This window comes from Ovis aries, chromosome 3, assembly GCF_016772045.2.
Source record: "Ovis aries strain OAR_USU_Benz2616 breed Rambouillet chromosome 3, ARS-UI_Ramb_v3.0, whole genome shotgun sequence".
Lineage (NCBI taxonomy): Eukaryota > Metazoa > Chordata > Mammalia > Artiodactyla > Bovidae > Ovis > Ovis aries.
In genome coordinates this window covers 162,294,419-162,314,741 of record NC_056056.1, presented here as the reverse complement: position 1 = coordinate 162,314,741, position 20,323 = coordinate 162,294,419, and the positions used below count along the sequence as shown (strand labels likewise).

The following is a 20,323-nucleotide window of genomic DNA, read 5'->3' as shown; positions in this document are numbered from 1 at the left end:
GTTGACGGCATCATCGATTCAATGAACAAGAATTTGAGCAAGCTCCAGGAGTTGGTGATGGACAGGAAAGCCTGGCATGCTGCAGTCCATGGGGTTGCAAAGAGTTGGACATGACTGAGCAACTGAACTGAACTGACTGTAAGGAAAAGGCTGAGCATCATTAAAGGGTGAGTTAGGGATGGCTTCCCCTTCAAGGATCACTGCCTTGTTGCGAAGGGGTGTGCATAACTCTGTAAAGTGATGAGCCATGCCGTGCAGGGTCACCCAAGATGGACAAGTCATAGCAGAGTTCTGACAAATATGATCCACTGGAGGAGGGAATGCAAACCACCTCAGAATAACTGTGAGAATCATGAGAATCTTGCATACTGGGCTTCAGCATTATGTGAACCAAGAACTTCCAGATGTCCAAACTGGGTTTAGAAAAGGAAAAGGAACTAGAGATCAAGTTGCCAACATTCACTGGATTATACCAAGAGAATTTCAGAAAAAACATCTATCTCTGTTTCATCAACTACACTAAAATCTTTGACTGTGTCAATCATGAAAAACTGTGGAAAGCTGTCAGAGAGATGAGAATATCAGACCATCTTACCTGTCTCCTGAGAAACCTATATCCAGGTCAAGAAGCAACAGTCAGAACCCTGTATGGAACAACTGACTGGTTCAAGACTGAGAAAGGAGTATGACAGGACTGTCTGCTGTCACTCTGTTTAACCTATACACTAAGCACATCATGAGAAATGCCAGAATCAAGATAGGCGGGAGAAACATCAACAACCTCAGATATGCAGATACCATTGTAAGGGCAGAAAGCAAAGAGGAACTCAAGAGCCTCTTGATGAGGGTGAAAGAGGAGAAAGAGCCGGCTTAAGACTAAAGGTTACAAAAACTAAGATCATGGCAACTGGCCCCATTACTGCATGGCAAATAGAAGGGGAAAACATGGAACTAGTGACAGATTTCATCTTCTTGGGCTCCAAAATCACTGCTGACAGTGACTGCAGTCATGAAATCAGGAATCAGAAGACTACTGCTTCCTGGCAGGAAAGTGATGACAAACAAACCTAGACAGTGTGTTGAAAAGCAGAGACATTACTCTGCCAATAAAGGTCCGTGTAGTTAAGGCGATGGTCTTCCCAGTGGTCATGTACGGTTGTGATAGCTGGACCGTGCAGAAGGCAGAATGGCAAAGAATTGATGCTTTTGAACTGTGCTGCTGGAAAAGACTCCTGAAAGTCCCCTGAGCAGCAAGGAGATCAAACTAGTCACTCTTAAGGGAGATCAACCTTGAATATTCACTGGAAGGACTGAAGCTGAAGGCCCAATATCTTCGTCATCTGATGTGCACAGACGACTCACTGGAAAAGTCCCTGGTTCTGGGAAAGATCGAGGGCAGAAGGAGAAGAGGGCTTCAGAGGATGAGATGGCTGGAAGGCATCACCAGTGCAATGAATATGAACTTGGGCAAACTCCAGGAGAAGATGAGGGACAGGGAGGCCTGGTGTGCTCCAGTCCATGTGGTCACGAAGAATCGGACACGACTGGGTGACTGAACAACAGTAACAAGGGGTGTCTTTCACAGTGCCTTCTTCTACCTGGTTACTCAGCCTTTTCAGGCCTTTACTCAGATGCCATCCCAGGGAGCTTTTTTCTGGTCACAATAACTAAAATCACAAAATCCCAAATACTTCCCATCCTATTTTTCTAAGGCCTCCCCCACAAAAAGTTAGTCAGGTATCAAACAGATTTTTTGCTCCTCTCTGCTCAACAGATGAGTCGGAAGTTTCATTTTATTCCTCTGAGACAGAAAGTAACAGTATGAGAAGTTCACAGCTCACTTACAGAGACTCAAATGGTTCAAAGGAGGGGAACAGACTCACGGACCTTTTGAGGTCTCTCTCAATCCTTCAAATCTGTAAATAGCCAAGCATAGGAACACTGGAGGAGAGAAGAACAAGACCCACCACAATTTCTCAAGTATTCCTGACACAAAATGTAAGAAGAAAAACACAATACTCTTTTTTCGTTTGCAAGATCTAGAAGGGGTACTTTGTTTATATGAATGAATCATTTTCAGTCATAAGGTACAGAGGAAGATCCATGCCATGATCTGCCGTGATAAGGAACTAACACTGAGTTAAGTGAAATCTCGCTCTCTTTTAAGTTGATAAATATGAACAAGCTAGAGAAGTGAAGATGGAGAACTCAGAAGCTACTCCCAGATCATTCTCTAACACCAGATCAAATAATGTGCAATATAACATTTACATGGACTATCGTATCAGAGTAGAAGAGAAAAAAGAAAAAACAAGAAAAAAGCTGCCAATTTCTGACTCAGCTCTAAAGCTACCAAAATAAGCAAGGCAGCTTCAGATATCAAGACAAATCTCTAGTTTAGAGGCCAGAGTTTGACTTAGACTTGGCATAAGCCCAACTGACTGCAGCAGCAGCTCAATTCACAGACAGGTGAAAGGTATTTCCCCCCATATTTTCTCCCAATCAAATCAAAGCAAGAAGATAATGTATTATTACAACTGTTTACATTAAGCAGAAAATTTTGAAAGGGAAGAGAAAACCACCTTATACCATTCTTGAAACAATTTAGTTCACAACTCTAGTACAGTATTAATGTCATATATCACTGAATAAATGAATTCTGCAAGGTTAAATGATGATGTATTTATGTTCTAACTGCTCATTGGCCCAGGGTCAGCCAATCTGATCCAGGACTCCATGGCAACAGGCTCTATCACTAAGCTACAAGATGAAATTCCTCTTGCCGCCACCTTTTTTTTTTTTTTTTAATAAAACATTTTCCACAGAAACTGCTGCAAATACTGTCAAAAAACAGTCTTCATAGGCAAATAAGAAATGCTGATACACTAAAAATGAATAGTAGGGGAAAGAAAGTGAACAGCAATCACAATGAATCTATGCAAATAACGAGGGATCTCCCAAACTCCAGAAATCGTCTCTTGTTTAGCTTCAAAGGAGAAATTCAGGAATCTTTGCACTGTGAAAAATCATCAGTAGGAAAAATTGTGGGATTAGTACAAGTAAAGTGCTGCCTAGCTGAAATTCCAATATTGAAGTGTCCCATGCCACAATGTATGGAGAAAGCTAAACATTTTAAGACTGCTAATCACTGTAATGAAACTGTGTCATCTGCCGACATGCACAGACATAGTGACTATCATAAAGAGTGAAGTAAGTCAGAAAGAGAAAAATAAATATTGCACATTAATGGAATCTTAAAAAAATGACACAGATGATCTTATTTGCAAAGCTGAAATAGAGACACAGACAAAGAGAACAAACTGTATGGATGTCAAGGCGGAAAGGGGTGGGTGGGATGAATTGGGAGGTTGGGACATATAAACATACACAACTATGTATAAAACAGACAACTAATGAGAACCTACTGTGTAGCACAAGGAACTCTACTTGGTGCTCCGTGGTGACTTAAATGGGAAGGAAATCCAAAAAGAGGGGATATATGTATATGTGTAACTGATTCACTTTGCTGTACAGCATAAACTGACACAGCAGTATAAAGCAGCTATATTCAAAAAAAAAAAAAAAATTCTCCCAACCTTTGCAAGAGGGCTTCCCAGGTGGCTGAGTAGGTCAAGAATCTGCCTGCCAATGCAGAAGATGCAAGAGATATGGGTTTGATCCCTGGCTCAGGAAGATGCCCTGGAGGAGAGCATGGTAACCCACACAAGTATTCTTGCCTGGAGAATCCCATGGACAGAGGAGCCTGGCTATAGACCACGGGGTCACAAAGAGGAGGACACGACTAAAGCAACTGAGCACAACTTTTTTAAGTTTCTCATAACTTTCTTTCAAACTCCACAGATTTCAGGCTCTTGTTTTCGATATTCTCAAATCAGTCCGTTTATACAGTTTCTATAATTCTGTATCTGTCCTCTTTTGAACACTCCCCTCCCTCATCAGCCTCCACTATCCATAGAGAAAAAACTGCTATGTCCAAAGGAGGAAATGCAGTAGTTTCCGTCTCCCACTCCCAATTCTGTAGCTTTGCTTTCCATGGTTTCAGTTACCCAGTCAACTGTAGTCCAAAAATATTGAATGGAAAATTCCTGAAATAAACAATTCATAAGTGCTGTTCTGAACAGCACGATGAAATCTCCAGCCACCCCATTAAGTCCTGCCCAAGACAGGCATCATCCCTTTGTCCATCATATCCCACCTGTCACTTAGTAGTCTTCTCAGTTAGCAGATCGACCGTCATGGTATCACAAATACTAGCGTTCATATAAGCCTTATTTTACTTAATAATGGTCTTAAAACACAAGTAGTAATGCTGGCAATTTCGATATGCCAAAGAGAAGCCATAAAGTGCTTCCTTTAGGTGAAAAGGTAAAAGTTCTCAACTTAATAAGGGGGGAAAAAAAAAAAAAAAAACCACGCTGAGGTCGCTAAGAATGAATCATCTGTGAAATTGTGAAAAAGGAAAAATAAAACTGTGCTAATTTTGCTGTCACTGTAAAAGTTATGGCCAGTGCATTATAAGTGCTAAGCATTGTAAGTGTTTAGTACTTAAGGTGGAAAAGGTATTACATTTGTACAATAAGATATTCTAAGAGAAAGAAAACTTTTACTAATATAATTGCCTTTGTTAATCTCCTACTATGTCTAATTTATAAATTAAACTTTTTCTTGGGTATGGATGCCTAAGAAAAAGTATATAGCATATACAGGGCCTGGTACTATCCAGGTTTCAGGAATCCACAGGGGGGTCTTGGAACATATCCCCCGTGGATAGGGAAGATCTACTGTAATATATTTGCTCTTCACAGTCCATATGTCCCAATTCCTTCACCCTCAGTTGCAGATCTCCTTGAAGTAAAGAGGATTCAAGACAATTATAAACTAGATACAGAGACTAGACCAAAAAGCACATCCTTCTCCCTAGTGATGCTCATTAATATTCTAAAACCCACCTGATGTATTATAAGGTATCCCCCTTTCCTCACATGCTTTTTGCTAGTAATTGATACAATATCTCTGTAATAAGCAACTCTGGGCCATATCTTTTGGTATATGGAGGTAAGTGAATGCTAACAAGTAGACAGAATCTGAGGTGTCAGGGCAGAAACTTAGCTGGGAAACTGTACATTTTCATTTGGTTCACACTGTTGGGGTTTTTGGTTTTAACAGTGGTAAAATACACGTAACATAAAAATTACCATTTCAATAATTTTTAAGTGTAAACTTCAGTAGTATTAAGTACATTCACCTTATTGTGCCTTCTGGAAGAGAAAATGGCCTCAGGCACACAAGCCATGATGTTAAGACTACAGTCATTTTTTCTGTGACTAACATCTCAGTTCCCAAGCATGTCCAAAGTAGATGGAAGTCTACATTTCTTTTTTTATCATCAGCTGAGTTCCAAGAGGTCCATAAGAGCAGACTAACATGAGAATCAATGGAAATTCTTAACTGTTTCAAGCTTCCTAAGAATTTTTAAGGAGACAACCCAGAAACAGGGGATAAAAGCAACCTGTAGTGGGACTCATAAATTATATCAAAGCCAAAAAAATTTTAAATCACTGCAGAAAAATCATTACTAGGCCCCCTCTACATCAGCTGCCTTTACACCTTCATATGAGAACACCAAAACATTTCACTCTGGTCCTAAAAGTTGTTTTGTTTTAATATCCTAGGCCAGACAAAATGCTATATGTCTCACCGATGCTTCTGTCCAGTATGAAAGGGTTCTGATCCAGGAGGTGATCTTCCTCAGTACATAGGAGCTATTGTTTATCAAGCATTTACTGCATTCCAAACACTATGCTTAGGAATTTACACATCATTATTTATTTTCACTTTAACAGATTCTGAAATTTTACTTTCAGATGCTAACAGAAAGACTTTTATGATTAGAGAAGTACTATAGGCTTTATGGGCTTCCCTGGTAGCTCAGCTGGTAAAAGAATCTACCTGTAATGCAGGAGACCCCGGTTCAGTTCCTGGATCAGAAAGTTACCCCTGGAGGAGGTATGGCAACCCACTCCAGTATTCCTGCCTGGAGAATCCCCATGGACAGAGGAACATGGTGGGCTACAGTCCATGGGGTCGCAAAGAGTCAGACATGACCGAGTGACTAAGCGCACACATAGGCTTTATACTTATAGAAAAGACACACAAGTAGAAATAGAAAAGAAAAATCACCCATATTCTGTAGCTCAGAGATAACTGCTACTAATAACACCAATGTTTTCAGGTATGCTTTTTAAAACTTGGTCTCCATATTCAAATGGAATTTGGATGTTCGGATACATCTGGATGTTTCTACACCTAACAATTTTTTATGTAATTTACAGTATACAGAACATTTTTAAAATACCATGCTTTTTTCTACTACTACAACTGTGACCATTTCTACCATTATTAATTACTTTTACCAACTATCCAATATTCTACTACATACTGGTACCATGATTTATTTAACCATTTCCTTCTTACTGGATATTCAGGAAGCTGTTTATTTTTATAATAAAATAAGGCTGTGATGGGTATCTGTGCACCTACATCTTTATTCACATTTCTCATCAACGCCATAGGATAAATATGTCCAAGAGTCTTGAAGATAAAAAAATTTCCCCCTTAGTTCATTCCAGAAGCAAGGCCAGTCTACATTATCTAATTATAGTGTTTCTCAACGTTCCCCCAGCAACACATAATGTCCACTTAGCACATCCTTTGGCAGTGGCTGGACTTTGAGGACATTCACCTGGGCAGTGCTTCTTACTTTTTATTTTTCTTCAACTTACACCTTCCTTTTTAATAATATTAACTCTCCTTCCCCATATAGTCCACTAGAAAAGATATGTACCCAGTACTCCTTAAAACTCACTGGCCTAAGAAAATTAATAAGGAGGAAAGAAAACTTTACATATAAAGCCGTTTTCTTCACAGTAAATGTTACACACATTACTAGCTATCGTCAGTATACATTGGTAGTTTAGAGAGCAATCCAAAAGGGGGAAGCCTCAAAAACCACAAAAGAGTAATACTCTAAGTCTTTAATATAAAATTAAAAGAAGGTAAATGGACGTGGGCATACTGGGTATTTTAATATTTGTGATTTGATATTTGGTCCATTTACGATCCTAGAATTTTTTAACATGGCAAAGGAAACAGTCACTTAAGTCCAGGAAGCTATCTTAAAGGTTTTACATGAATTAACTCTTAATCTTCAAAACAATCCTGCTGCTGCTAAGTCACTTCAGTCGTGTCCGACTCTGTGCGACCCCACAGACGGCAGCCCACCAGCCTCCCCCGTCCCTGGGATTCTCCAGGCAAGAATACTGGAGTGGGTTGCCATTTCCTTCTCCAATGAATGAAAGGGAAAAGTGACAGTGAAGTCGCTCAGTCCTGTCCGACCCTCAGCAACCCCATGGACTGCAGCCTTCCAGGCTCCTCCATCCACGGGATTTTCCAGGCAAGAGTACTGGAGTGGGGTGCCACTGCCTAGGAGATGGATACTATTATTATCTTCATTTCATGTATTTTACATATGTAGAAGTGGAGCAGTTGAGTAATCTGTTCAAGGTCACAAAACCAGCAATTGGCATACCTAGGATCTGAACTCAGGCAGCCTAAATTCCAAGTCCAAGCATTTAGCTACAGTCTATGCTTTTCCAAAAAAAGAAGTTCCTAAACAGGCTACAAATCAGTGAGTTTAAGTGGGCTAGGGGTACTTCCCCAGCGGCTCAGCAGAGTAAAGCCTGCAATGCAGGAGACAGGGGAGGCACCGGTTCGATCTCTGGGTCAGGAAGATCCTTTGAAGGAGGAAAATGGCAAACCACTCCAGTATTTCACGGATGGAAGAGCTTGGAAAGATACAGTCCAAAGGTTAGCAGAGTTAGACATGACTGAGCCACTAACCACACATACCACAGGTGGGCTAGGAGAGAACTGAGAGAAGTATTTACAAGGTAACTTTTAGACACAGAAACAGTCCCTCTCAATTTTGCTGGAAAGTTCTTCCAACATATATTATATTTTAATTATCACAAACAAGGTGATGCTAAACATCTTTTCCAAAAGCAGTTTTTGATCTTTTCCTTTTCTTGAGGGGATGGGAGAAGTGAGTGAAAAAAGGATAAAAAGAAATAAACCTTATTTCAATATTTTTTCACAGCTTTTCTTTCCTAGACCTTTTCTAAAATCTTGATGGTTAGAAAACAAAGATTAAATAAGAAGGTACTTTTAGTTGAAACAAAAAGATCTCTCAGTAAATTTTCCAATGCTAATGACGGAAACATTTAAGAAAGACTTTCGGCCTATCCCACCCACTCCCAAATGGAAGGAAAACCAAGTTAACAAAACCATCATCTTTAACTTCACAGCAGCTTTCTTCCCCCTCAAAGGCTATTCCTGTCCTCGTTGCAGACGGGGAACCGCTCCCAGTGACGTCAGAGCAGTCTCCTGGCAACGATTAATGAGGGTTGTCCACCACAGGGGTTTCCTGAAAAGCTAGCAAGAAATTATCCACATATTTGCTGCAACATTTAGATGCAAGGATGCGGTGGAATTTCTATTAACCCTTATAGCCCTGGTCTCTTGCAAGCTTCTAAACAGGTTATTCTTTCAGAATGCTCTTGGCTTACCCGAGGACTGTATTTCTTTACTTACCCCTACTTATTTCCAAATAAAATTAGAATTTTGTTAGTTTGAAATATTTATGGCTGTAATAAATATTAATACAACTGAACTACCATAAAAATAGGGCTGTATAATGTAAGCTAAAAGCAGATATTACTCTTTTCATTTCACATGGAGAACTTAGAATAAATGAAACCACAGAAAAGAATATCAGGATAGAAAATAAGCCAGCAAGTTCTTAAAGGCACTTTTCAACATACTGCATCCATACACATATTAGATCCAAGTACAGGCAAACCTAAAATATTCCTAGGCTCTAGTCTACTGTACAATGTTCACATTAGCCTCTGCAGGCAGCCCTCCAGAGATCAGATTATTAGAATAGAGTTGCATAAAGAGAAAGTGGAAGTCCAAAAACTTAACCCAAAAAAAGGTAAGTTAGATGCACACCTAAGAGTATAACAATTTCTCCCTAAATCTTTGCTTTAGCTGCATACATTCAAACCGAGAGTTTCACTCTAACTACTGTGGCAAGCAATTTTATATAACTATCTATTTTTGAGGTCTAAGAAACAGTGTACAAACCGCCTGCTCAGGACCAGCGCAAATAAAGTAGAAAAATTTCAAATTCCAAAACCCCACCTAGAATTACTCATGTTTGGTAGGTTCAGGAAATCTCTTTATGAGCCCCCTTTTCATTCCATATTTAGAAAAGGCAATTAAGTAAAATTCATTAGCAGCAGGACATAAAGGGTTAATTCAGGCACTCTGCTTCAGCAATCCTGACTTTGGGCTCAGCCTATTCTAAAAGGAAAGAAACAAAATAGCATCCCTGTCATTAACAGCATCCCACTCTGGCTTCAGTTCTGTTCAACGGTACCCAGTTATCAAGGCATAGATGGGAGAACGCACCGCTTCAGATGGATTTTTCTTCTTCCTCTTTCTGTCCCCTCCCTTTCAGAAGAAAAAGACTGCAAACAAAATCACTACGTCACTGGAGGTAGAGGGAATCCCATCTCTACACCCTTTAGAAACCAAGGGCAGCAAACAAAATCAAACCAATTATAAGAAACAAACAAGTAATCCAAAATAAGAAGCAGTAAACCCACAGGAAATTCTTATGACAACCTCAATGTCACAAGGCACGTTTCACTAAAAAGGCTGAATAAATTCTCCTTAGATGTTCATAATCAAAAAAGCTTCCTAGACACAGCAAAGGCGACATGTTTCTTTTTAACACATTTAAAGACTAGGGGACAGTTATGTAAAGACATAGGACAGAGAGACATATTTACCAACTGGGTGTGGATAGCTGTGGAATGACACAGTGAAAGATATTTATAGGGGATTCCCTGCTTCCTGCAATGTGCGTCAACAGCATCACCGAAAAGAACAGAAATCACCACTATTCTCATAAGCTGAATCTGAATGAAGCATCACTTGAAATAGCCATAGAAAAGGTAGACTCTGACTACAGAGAAGTTCTAGCAAACCTAATTTTTAAAATGTTTTCAAGGTAAAAAACAAAAATCCTCAAAAACTTAACATTTGAAAATTATGTTATTTCCCTAAATGTATTATACAGTTAAATTGGCCAAGATACAAAAGATATCTTTCTAGCTTTTCCCCTACCCAGTCTGTGGAGCTCAAGGACTTTTATATAAAAGACAGAAAATTATCCAAAACTCACCCCAGATGGATCTGCACTTAAACCAACAGCGAGCTCACATTATTAATGGAGACCTCATTGTAAGAGTCTGTCCTGCCGGAATTTTGCCGGAAGAAATTCCTTCTGGGAAACCTGTGCCTCTACCCCCGCCCACAGTCCCCTCCCACCCCCTTCACCCTTGAATGAAACGCTACTGATCCTTGCTGCCGCGTCTCTAGCAAGCTAATTGCTCTGACAAGCAGCTCTGAAGCTGACCATGGCCCAGCTGTTCAGAGGGATGTCACCCAGAGCTCTGCCAACAGTCACACTCATGTGCACGCGCAGGGAAACACACACACACACGCGCGCACACACACAGGCTCTAAGAGCACCCCCTCTACCTCCTCTTCTCGCTCTCATTCAAGCACTTCAGTGACATGCCTGCTTCCACACTGCTCGGAGGATAGTTTTTAAAGACACAGCACCAGCTCTTTTTGGCTATACATGCTGAGATGCCAAGACAGTCTTATTAGAGAAGAATAATGAGTCACGGATGTGTATTGAACTATAAGTTCACGTTTAAACTTATTTGGCCTTTTTCTCACTTGCAAAATAAGTGAAGTCCGAGAAATGGTCTTTGCCAAAAAGCTACTGGGCTGGACTTTAGAAACTAAGGGCAAATCTACATAAAAAGAATTTTCTTTTCAGCAAGCTATATGTAACAATCATTTTTCAGTTTGAACACAGGATACTAGCGGCTATCTGTTCCTTCTCCCATATCTGCCCCCAGAATGATGGGGAAAAGACTGGCCATAAAATGGGTGTAATGAGGAAACCATGAAGGTAACTCAATAACAGAACTGATGAAAAAGAATGAGAGTACAGCACATGGGTGGAGATGAGGATAAAAAGATTAAAATGAAGTGGTACAAAAGACACCAGGAAAGAAGAGTAATAGTTCTTGAAAGCATGTATGGCTCTGGGACATCATTTTTAAGAATTAAAAAAAATTTTTTAATTAGGTCCTAATTTTTAAGAGCCTAACAAAAGGGAGTAGGCAAGTAACAGACATTGTAGGTGGTGCAAGGTCTGCAAAATCACAAAGTAACATATAAGTGGGGTTCAGACATCCTGAGAAAAACAATAAAATCTGTCACAGAGACACAACTAGTCAGCCATTCATACAAACATGTCTGTTCTGTGTCTGTGTTCTTACTACAGGCCAAACACTACAATGAGTTCTAGGAATGTAAGATAAATAAATACAAATAAATACATATGTATGTATGTATGTATGTATTTTTTCTGCCTCCAAATTTTTGTTTGAGAAGTTTCTAACATACAGAGATTTGCAAAAATAGTACAAGTCACCCAGATTCACATACAGATTTAGTACATACGTGCTACAGTATGTATACCTTCTTTTCAGAACTATTTGAGATGTTCTCATAACGACCTTTCATATCCAAAATAATTCACCATGTATCTCCTAACTGTTTGAACTATGAGAATAGCCACCAACCAAGTCCCATATGGGGGCTTTCCTGGTGGCTCAAATGGTAAAGAATCCACCTGCAATATGGGAGACCCAGGTTCACTCCCTGGGTTGGCAAGATCCCCTGGAGGAAAGAATGGCAACCCACTCCAGCATTCTTGCCCAGAGAATTCCATGCACAGAGGAACCTGGTGAGCTACAGTCCATGGGATCACAAAGAGTCGGATACAACTGAGCAATTAACACACACACAAGTCCCATATGAGTTAATGGGTAGCGCACATGCAAAGCAGATCTAAATAGCACTGCAAAAGCTAAGAAAACTGAAACAACTTTGGAATCACCATCCACTGGCGGCTGGACAGAATTTATAAGCTGAACCCAACCAGGTCAAGTGTCTGCTAAAATAAAAGACAACATTTGCCACAGCGTTTAATAAGATCCAGATCCTTATAATATTCAAAAACTTCAGGATATGATCCAAAATTACTTAGAATACAAAGAAGCAAAATAATCTCAATCTGTATACAAAGAGAGATGAATAGATGCAACATGAAGTTGACATATATGAAGAAATTCTCTGACAGCTATTAAATCATCTATTACAAAAAATGTTGTCAAAATGTAGAGAAATCACTCCTGAAACTAACAGAATGTTTCAGGAAAGAAACAGAAGCTATAAAAAGGAACCAAATGGAAATTTTAGAACTAAAAAATAAAGCAAGAAAAACATATACACTCACTTGATGAGTTCAATAGCAGAACAGAAATGAGAGAGGAGTCAGTGAATCTGAAGACAGATCAAATTCCAATTGAAGACAAATCAAATTTCAATAGAAATACCAAATATGAATCAATATCAAATATGTACAATAAAGAGAGAAAAGATTGAGGCAGGGAGTACAGATTATCACAGGCCTGTAAAATAATACAAAAAAGCCTAATATCTGGGCTATCTGTATCCCAGAAGCAGGGGAGAAAGTGTGGTGAAACAATTTAAGAAATAATGGCTGCAAGCTTCACAAACTTGACAGAAGACATAAACCTACAGAGTTAAGAAGCTCAGAAATCCCCAAACAGGATAAACACAATAAAATCCACTCCTGGATTCATCACAATCTAACAGGTTAAAAACTACAGATAAAGAACAAATCTTGGCAAGTAATAAGACAGAAATGATGCAGGACTTACTAAGGGAACAATGACCTGAATGACTGCATATTACATGCTTAAAGGAAAGAACCATAAACACAGAATCGTGTGTCCAGAGAAGAGACCCTTAAGTAATAAAAATGACAAAAGACATTCTCAGATGAAGAAAAACTAAGAGAACTGTCAGCAAACTTACCCTACAATGACCAACGAAGATAGTTCAGAAAAGTGGGAAACAATACAGAAAGACGTGGAATACCAGGAATGAGGAAAGAAAAACAAAAATGCTAGACGTCTAGTTACATATAATATTCTTCTCCTATTTAGTTCTTTTTTTTTTTTTGTTCCTATTTAGTTCTTTAAAACATATTTTGATGTTTGAAAACAAGAACTATAAGATTATCTCATTAAGTTTTCAATGTATGTAGATAAATGTAAGGAGCCTGGTAGGCTGCAGTCCATGGGGTCACTAACAGTTGGACGTGACTGAGCGACTTCACTTTCACTTTTCACTTTCATGCACTGGAGAAGGAAATGGCAATCCACTCCATAGTTCTTGCCTGGAGAATCCCAGGGACGAGGGAGCCTGGTGGCTGCCGTCTATGCGGTCACAGAGACTCAGACACAACTGAAGTGACTTAGCAGCAGCAGCAGATAATCATAATGGACAGGACAACTGTAACATTAGGAACCTGGAAAGGTTTTGACATTCCAACTGAAATGGTGAAATAGTGAATCTAAGTAGATTAAAGTTAGGTGTGCATAGAAAGGCTACCCACTCCAGTATTCTGGCCTGGAGAATTCCATGGACTGTATAGTCCACGGGGTCCCAAAGAGCCGGACACCACTGAGAGACGTGCACTGCACGTACACATACGTATGTGTGTATTTGTGTTTGCATGTGTATTCTGAGAGGAAAAAGAGCAAGAGATAGATCCCTAGAGCAACCAATAAAAAATTATACAAAGATGGCCAAAACCTTAAAGACAAACATGAATAATTTGAAGACAAACATGAATGATTAAAACGAAACACTACAAAATGTTCAAATGACTCAAAAGGCAGGAAGAGGGGATCCTCACAGTTTAAAAACAGAAGCAACAATAAAAAACAAATTAGATGATATACCTAAATCTAAAATATCTGTAATTACATTAAATGTAAATGGTCTAAATATGCCAATTAAAGAGAGACTGTTCAAATAAATTACAAAGCCACTTCAAATATAGTGATATAGTTCAGTTAAAAGGAAATGGAATAAACTATTCTGTATGATATTTTAATAGTGGATACATGATATGTATTTGTCAAAACCTAGAGAACTGTACAATACAAAGAGTGAAACCTAAATTAAACTACAGACTTTAGTTAACAATTACATGTCACTATTGGCTCATCAACTGAAACTCATATACCACAGTAAAGCAAAATGGTTATTAACACATTGTTGACCAGAGATGTATGAATATGTCTTTTGTTATCCAAGTGTTACTGACTGGAGATTTTTCAGTATTCACTTACGTAACAAATTGCCAGCCACAGGCATTAGTTTCTGAAAAATCCCCCCGTAAATAATGTGTTAACAGGGAAACCATGTGTCTATTGGAGAAGAATGGCATATGGGACTCTGTGTACTTTCTGCTCAATTTTTCTGTAAACCTAAAATTGTTCCAAAAAACAAATATCAATTTAAATTTTAAAAGGTTGAAAAAGATACACTATACAAATACTAGCCAAAAAAAGCTGGAAGGGCCAAATCAGTATCAGACAAAGTAGACATTATGATAAAAAGGGACAATTCACCAAGATGACAACAATTATAAATGTCTACCAACACAGCTTCATAACACACAAAACAAAAACTAATAACTGAAATGAAATATTGTTGTTGTTGGTCACTTGCTGAGTCATGTCTGACTCTTTTGTGACCCCATGGCCTGCAGCCTGCCAGGCTCCTCTGTCCATGGGATTTCCCAGGCAACCTCTGGACTACGTGGCCATTTCCTTTTCCAGTGGATCTTCCCAACCCAGGGACTGAACCCATGTCCCCTACATAGCAGGCAAATTCTTTCCTGCTGAGACCCAGGGAAGTCCTGAAATGAAAAACAGACATGCACAATTACAACTAAATATTTCAACACCCTTCTTTTAGGAATAGACAGAACCATTAGATCAAAAATCAGCAAGGATAAAGGGCTTCCCTGGTGGCTCAAGGGTGAAGAATCCACTTGCCAATGCAGGAGACACCGGTTTGATCCCTGGTCAGGGAAAATCCCACATGGTGCAGAGCAACTAAGCACATGGGCCACAGCTACTGAGCCTGTACTCGAGAGCCTGGGAGCTGAAACTACTGAGCCTGTGTGCCTCAACTACTGAGGTTCACGTGCCTAGAGTCTGTACCCTGCAACAAGAGAAGCTAATGCAATGGGAAGCCCCAGCACTTGGAACAGCTAGAGAAAAGTTCTCGCAGCAATGAAGATCCAGCATAGCCAAAAATAAATAAAGTTTAAAAATTACTTTAAAAAATTAGCAAGGATACAGAAAGAACTGAATAAAATCAACAAACAACAGGACCTAGTTGACATTTACAGAACACTCCAACTATAAACAAAATGCATACTCTTTTCAAGTGCTCATGAAACATCACCAAGATAGACCATATATGCCAAATCATAAAACAACTTGAACAAATTTAAAAAAACCCTGAAATCATACAAAGTATCTTCTCTGAAAGTCGTTCATTCGTGTCCAACTCTTTGCGACCCCATGGACTGTACAGTCTATGGAATTCTCCAGGCCAGAATACTGGAGTGGGTAGCCTTTCCCTTCCCCTGTGATCTTCCCAACCCAGGAATGGAACCCAGGTCTCCCACTTTGCAGGCGAATTCTTTACCAGCTGAGCCACAAGAGAAGCCATCTTCTCTCACCAAAATGCAATTCAGTTCAGTGCAGTCCAGTTCAGTCGCTAGTTGTGTCCGACTCTTTGCGACCCCATGAATCGCAGCACACCAGGCCTCCCTGTTCATCACCATCTCCTGGAGTTCACTCAGACTCACGTCCATCGAGTCAGTGATGCCATCCAGCCATCTCATCCTTGGTCGGACCCTTCTCCTCCTGCCCCCTACCCCTCCCAGCATCAGAGTCTTTTCCAATGAGTCAACTCTTCGCATGAGGTGGCCAAAGTACTGGAGTTTCAGCTTTAGCATCATTCCTTCCAAAGAAATCCCAGGGCTGATCTCCTTCAGAATGGACTGGTTGGATCTCCTTGAAGTCCAAGGGACTCTCAAGAGTCTTCTCCAACACCACAGTTCAAAAGCATCAATTCTTCGGGGCTCAGCCTTCTTCACAGTCCAGCTCTCACATCCATACATGACCACAGGAAAAACCATAGCCTTGACTAGACGGACCTTAGTTGGCAAAGTAATGTCTCTGCTTTTGAATATGCTGTCGAGGTTGGTCATAACTTTTCTTCCAAGGAGTAAGTGTCTTTTAATTTCATGGCTGCAATCACCATCTGCAGTGATTTTGAAGCCCAAAAAAATAAAGTCTGACACTGTTTCTACTGTTTCCCCATCTATTTCCCATGAAGTGATGGGACCAGATGCCATGATCTTTGTTTTCTGAATGTTGAGCTTTAAGCCAACATTTTCGCTCTCCTCTTTCACTTTCGTCAAGAGGCTTTTTAGTTCCTCTTCACTTTCTGCCATAAGGGTGGTGTCATCTGCATATCTGAGGTTACTGATATTTCTCCCGGCAATCTTGATTCCAGCTTGTGTTGCTTCCAGTCCAGCATTTCTCATGATGTACTCTGCATACAAGTTAAATAAGCAGGGTGACAATATACAGCCTTGATGTACTCCTTTTCCTATTTGGAACCAGTCTATTGTTCCATGTCCAGTTCTGACTGTTGCTTCCTGACCTGCATACAGATTTCTCAAGAGGCAGGTTAGGTGGTCTGGTATTCCCATCTCTTGATGAATTTTCCACAGTTTATTGTGATCCACACAGTCAAAGGCTTTGGCATAGTCAACAAAGCAGAAATAGATGTTTTTCTGGAACTCTCTTGCTTTTTCCATTATCCAGCAGATGTTGGCAATTTGATCTCTGGTTCCTCTGCCTTTTCTAAAACCAGCTTGAACATCAGGAAGTTCACGGTTCACGTATTGCTGAAGCCTGGCTTGGAGAATTTTGAGCATTACTTCACTGGCATGTGAGATGAGTGCAATTGTGCGGTAGTTTGAGCATTCTTTTGCATTGCCTTTCTTTGGGATTGGAATGAAAACTGACCTTTTCCAGTCCTGTGGCCACTGCTGAGTTTTCCAAATTTGCTGGCATATTGAGTGCAGCACTTTCACAGCATCATCTTTCAGGATTTGAAATAGCTCAACTGGAATTCCATCACCTCCACTAGCTTTGTTCATAGTGATGCTTCCTAAGGCCCACTTGACTTCACATTCCAAGATGTCGGACTCCAGATTAGTGATCACACCATCGTGATTATCTGGGTCATGAAGATCTTTTTGTACAGTTCTTCTGTGTATTCTTGCCACCTCTTCTTAATATCTTCTGCTTCTGTTAGGTCCAGACCATTTCTGTCCTTTATTGAGCCCATCTTTGCATGAAATGCTCTCTTGGTATCTCTAATTTTCTTGATGAGATCTCTAGTCTTTTCCATTCTGTTGTTTTCCTCTATTTCTTTGCATTGATCGCTGAAGAAGGCTTTCTTATCTCTTCTTGCTATTCTTTGGAACTCTGCATTCAGATGCTTATATCTTTCCTTTTCTCCTTTGCTTTTCGCCCCTCTTCTTTTCACAGCTATTTGTAAGGCCTCCCCAGACAGCCATTTTGCTTTTTTGTATTTCTTTTCCATGGGGATGGTCTTGATCCCTGTCTCCTATACAATGTCACAAACTTCCGTCCACAGTTCATCAGGCACTCTATCTATCAGATCTAGGCCCTTAAATCTATTTCTCACTTCCACTGTATAATCATAAGGGATTTGATTTAGGTCATACCTGAATGGTCTAGCGGTTTTCCCTACTTTCTTCAATTTGAGTCTGAATTTGGTAATAAGGAGTTCACGATCTGAGCCAGTCAGCTCCTGGTCTTGTTTTTGTTGACTGTATAGAGCTTCTCCATCTTTGGCTGCAAAGAATATAATCAATCTGATTTCGGTGTTGACCATCTGGTGATGAGCGGTGGCTGTGCAGGCACAGGAGGGCCTAGAGGAGCTATCCCACGTTGAAGGTCAGGAACGGCGGCGGTAAGGAGATACCCCCTCGTCCAAGGTAAGGAGCAGCGGCTGTGCTTTGCTGGAGCAGCCGTGAAGAGATACCCCACGCCCAAGGTAAGAGAAACCCAAGCAAGATGGTAGGTGTTGCAAGAGGGCATCAGAGGGCAGACACACTGAAACCATACTCACAGAAAACTGGTCAATCTAATCACACTAGGACCACAGCATTGTCTAACTCAATGAAACCAAGCCACGCCTGAGGGGCAACCCAAGAAGGGCAGGTCATGGTGGAGAGGTCTGACAGAATGTGGTCCATTGGAGAAGGGAATGGCAAGCCACTTCTGTATTCTTGCCTTGAGAACCCCATGAACAGTATGAAAAGGCAAAATGATAGGATACCAAAAGAGGAACTCCCCCAGTCATTAGGTGCCCAATATGCTACTGGAGATCAGTGGAGAAATATCTCCAGAAAGAATGAAGGGATGGAGCCAAAGCAAAAACAATACCCAGTTGTGGATGTGACTGGTGATAGAAGCAATTAAATTAGAAATCAATAATAAATATATATCAGGTCCATCTCCACACGCTGAGAAATTAAACACCACATTTTAGGTCTCCAGTTTACCATAGTGGAGTCAAAGGACGTATGCTCATCTCTTCCCGTGAGGGCACCAAAGTCGCAGCTAGCTGGTGAACATCCATCGACAGGAGGATACTGGAACAGTATGTGACAGGAGGGCACAACGTTCGCAAGAATGACACAGCCCAAGGACACAACATAAACTGATTAGAATCAAATGGGACCAAGATAGCAGACAAGACTACACCTCGATCCTGAATCAGCAAGTGAAATGACACACCCAGAGGTGACAGTTCCAAGACACTGTTAAAAGACCAAGGAGTGGGCAGTGGCCCAAATCCAGGAAATCTCCGCCCTTTCCCCAAAATAGCTGAAACAGTCCTCCCACTCATTAGCATAAGAAATTACCCAGCCTATAAAAACTAACCGTGCCACACTTCACAGCCACCACATTCACTCTCTGCAGTGGCCCACACTCTGTGCAGTGTGCTTCTGTCTCTATCTGAATAAATCCACTTACCTATCACTCTGTCTCTCACTGAATTCTTTCTGTGATGAGACATCAAGAACCTGAGCTTCATTAGGAACTGAAACCAGGTACCGTGGGTTTTGGCTGGGTTTGAGTCCCAGCCATGTGGGTTCAAGTCCCAAGAAGGGTTTTGGCTGGGTTCAAGTCCCAATCTGTGGTAAAAGGTCTAGGAACCCACCAAAAAAAGATACCCACGTCCAAAGACAAAGAAAAAGCCGCCGCAAGATGGCAGGAGGGATGCAATCATGATAAAATCAAACACCATAACTGCCAGTTGAGTGATCTACAAACTGAGAACAATAATACCAAAGAAGTTCTCCCACTGTTGTGAAGGTTCCGAACCCCACGTCAGGCTTCCCAGCCTGGTTATCTGACAGAGACTAGGAATCCCAGGGAATCTTGTCCTTGAAGGCCAGTGGGATTTGATTATAGGACTTCCACAGGACTGGGGTAAACAGAGACCCCAGTCATGCAGGGCACAAACAAAATCTTGCACACACCAAGACCCAGAGGAAAGGAACAGTGACCCCACAGGAGACTGAACCAAAACTACCTGCTAGTGTTTGGAGAGTCTCCTGTAGCAGTGAGGGTCCGCAGGGGCTCACCACAGGAACAGGGGCATTGGCAGCAGTAGTTTGAGAAGGTCCCTCCCTGGCTTAATTCCTCTTGGAGGTCACCATTAACCCTACCACAGAGCCTGTTGACTCCAGGGCTGGGTCACCTCAGGCCAAACAACTCCCAGGGAGGGAGCACAACCCCACCCATCAGCAGATAATTGGATTTAATCATCTTTATTGAAGAAGGCCTGGCCCACCAAAGCAAGACCCAGTCCCTCCTATCAGGAAGCTTACACAAGTCTCTTAGCCTCCTCCATCAGAAGGCAGACAGAAGAAGCAAGAAGAACCAGTCTTCTGTTTTTCTAAGACCACTCATAATAAAAACTGTCAACAAACTAGGAATAGAAAGAAATTTCCTCTTGTCTTTATAGATAGAAGGCATCTATAACAAACCTATAGACTGATGCCTTCTCCCTTAGATTAGAAAAA

At 40.7% G+C, this 20,323-nt stretch overlaps 1 protein-coding gene across 24 annotated transcripts in view; it reads right to left on the bottom strand.

The window, feature by feature from the left end:
* The window catches only part of R3HDM2 (R3H domain containing 2), a 170,251-nt gene that overhangs the window by 64,073 nt on the left and 85,855 nt on the right, over positions 1-20,323 (bottom strand). The gene's annotated exons all lie outside the window — the stretch shown is intronic.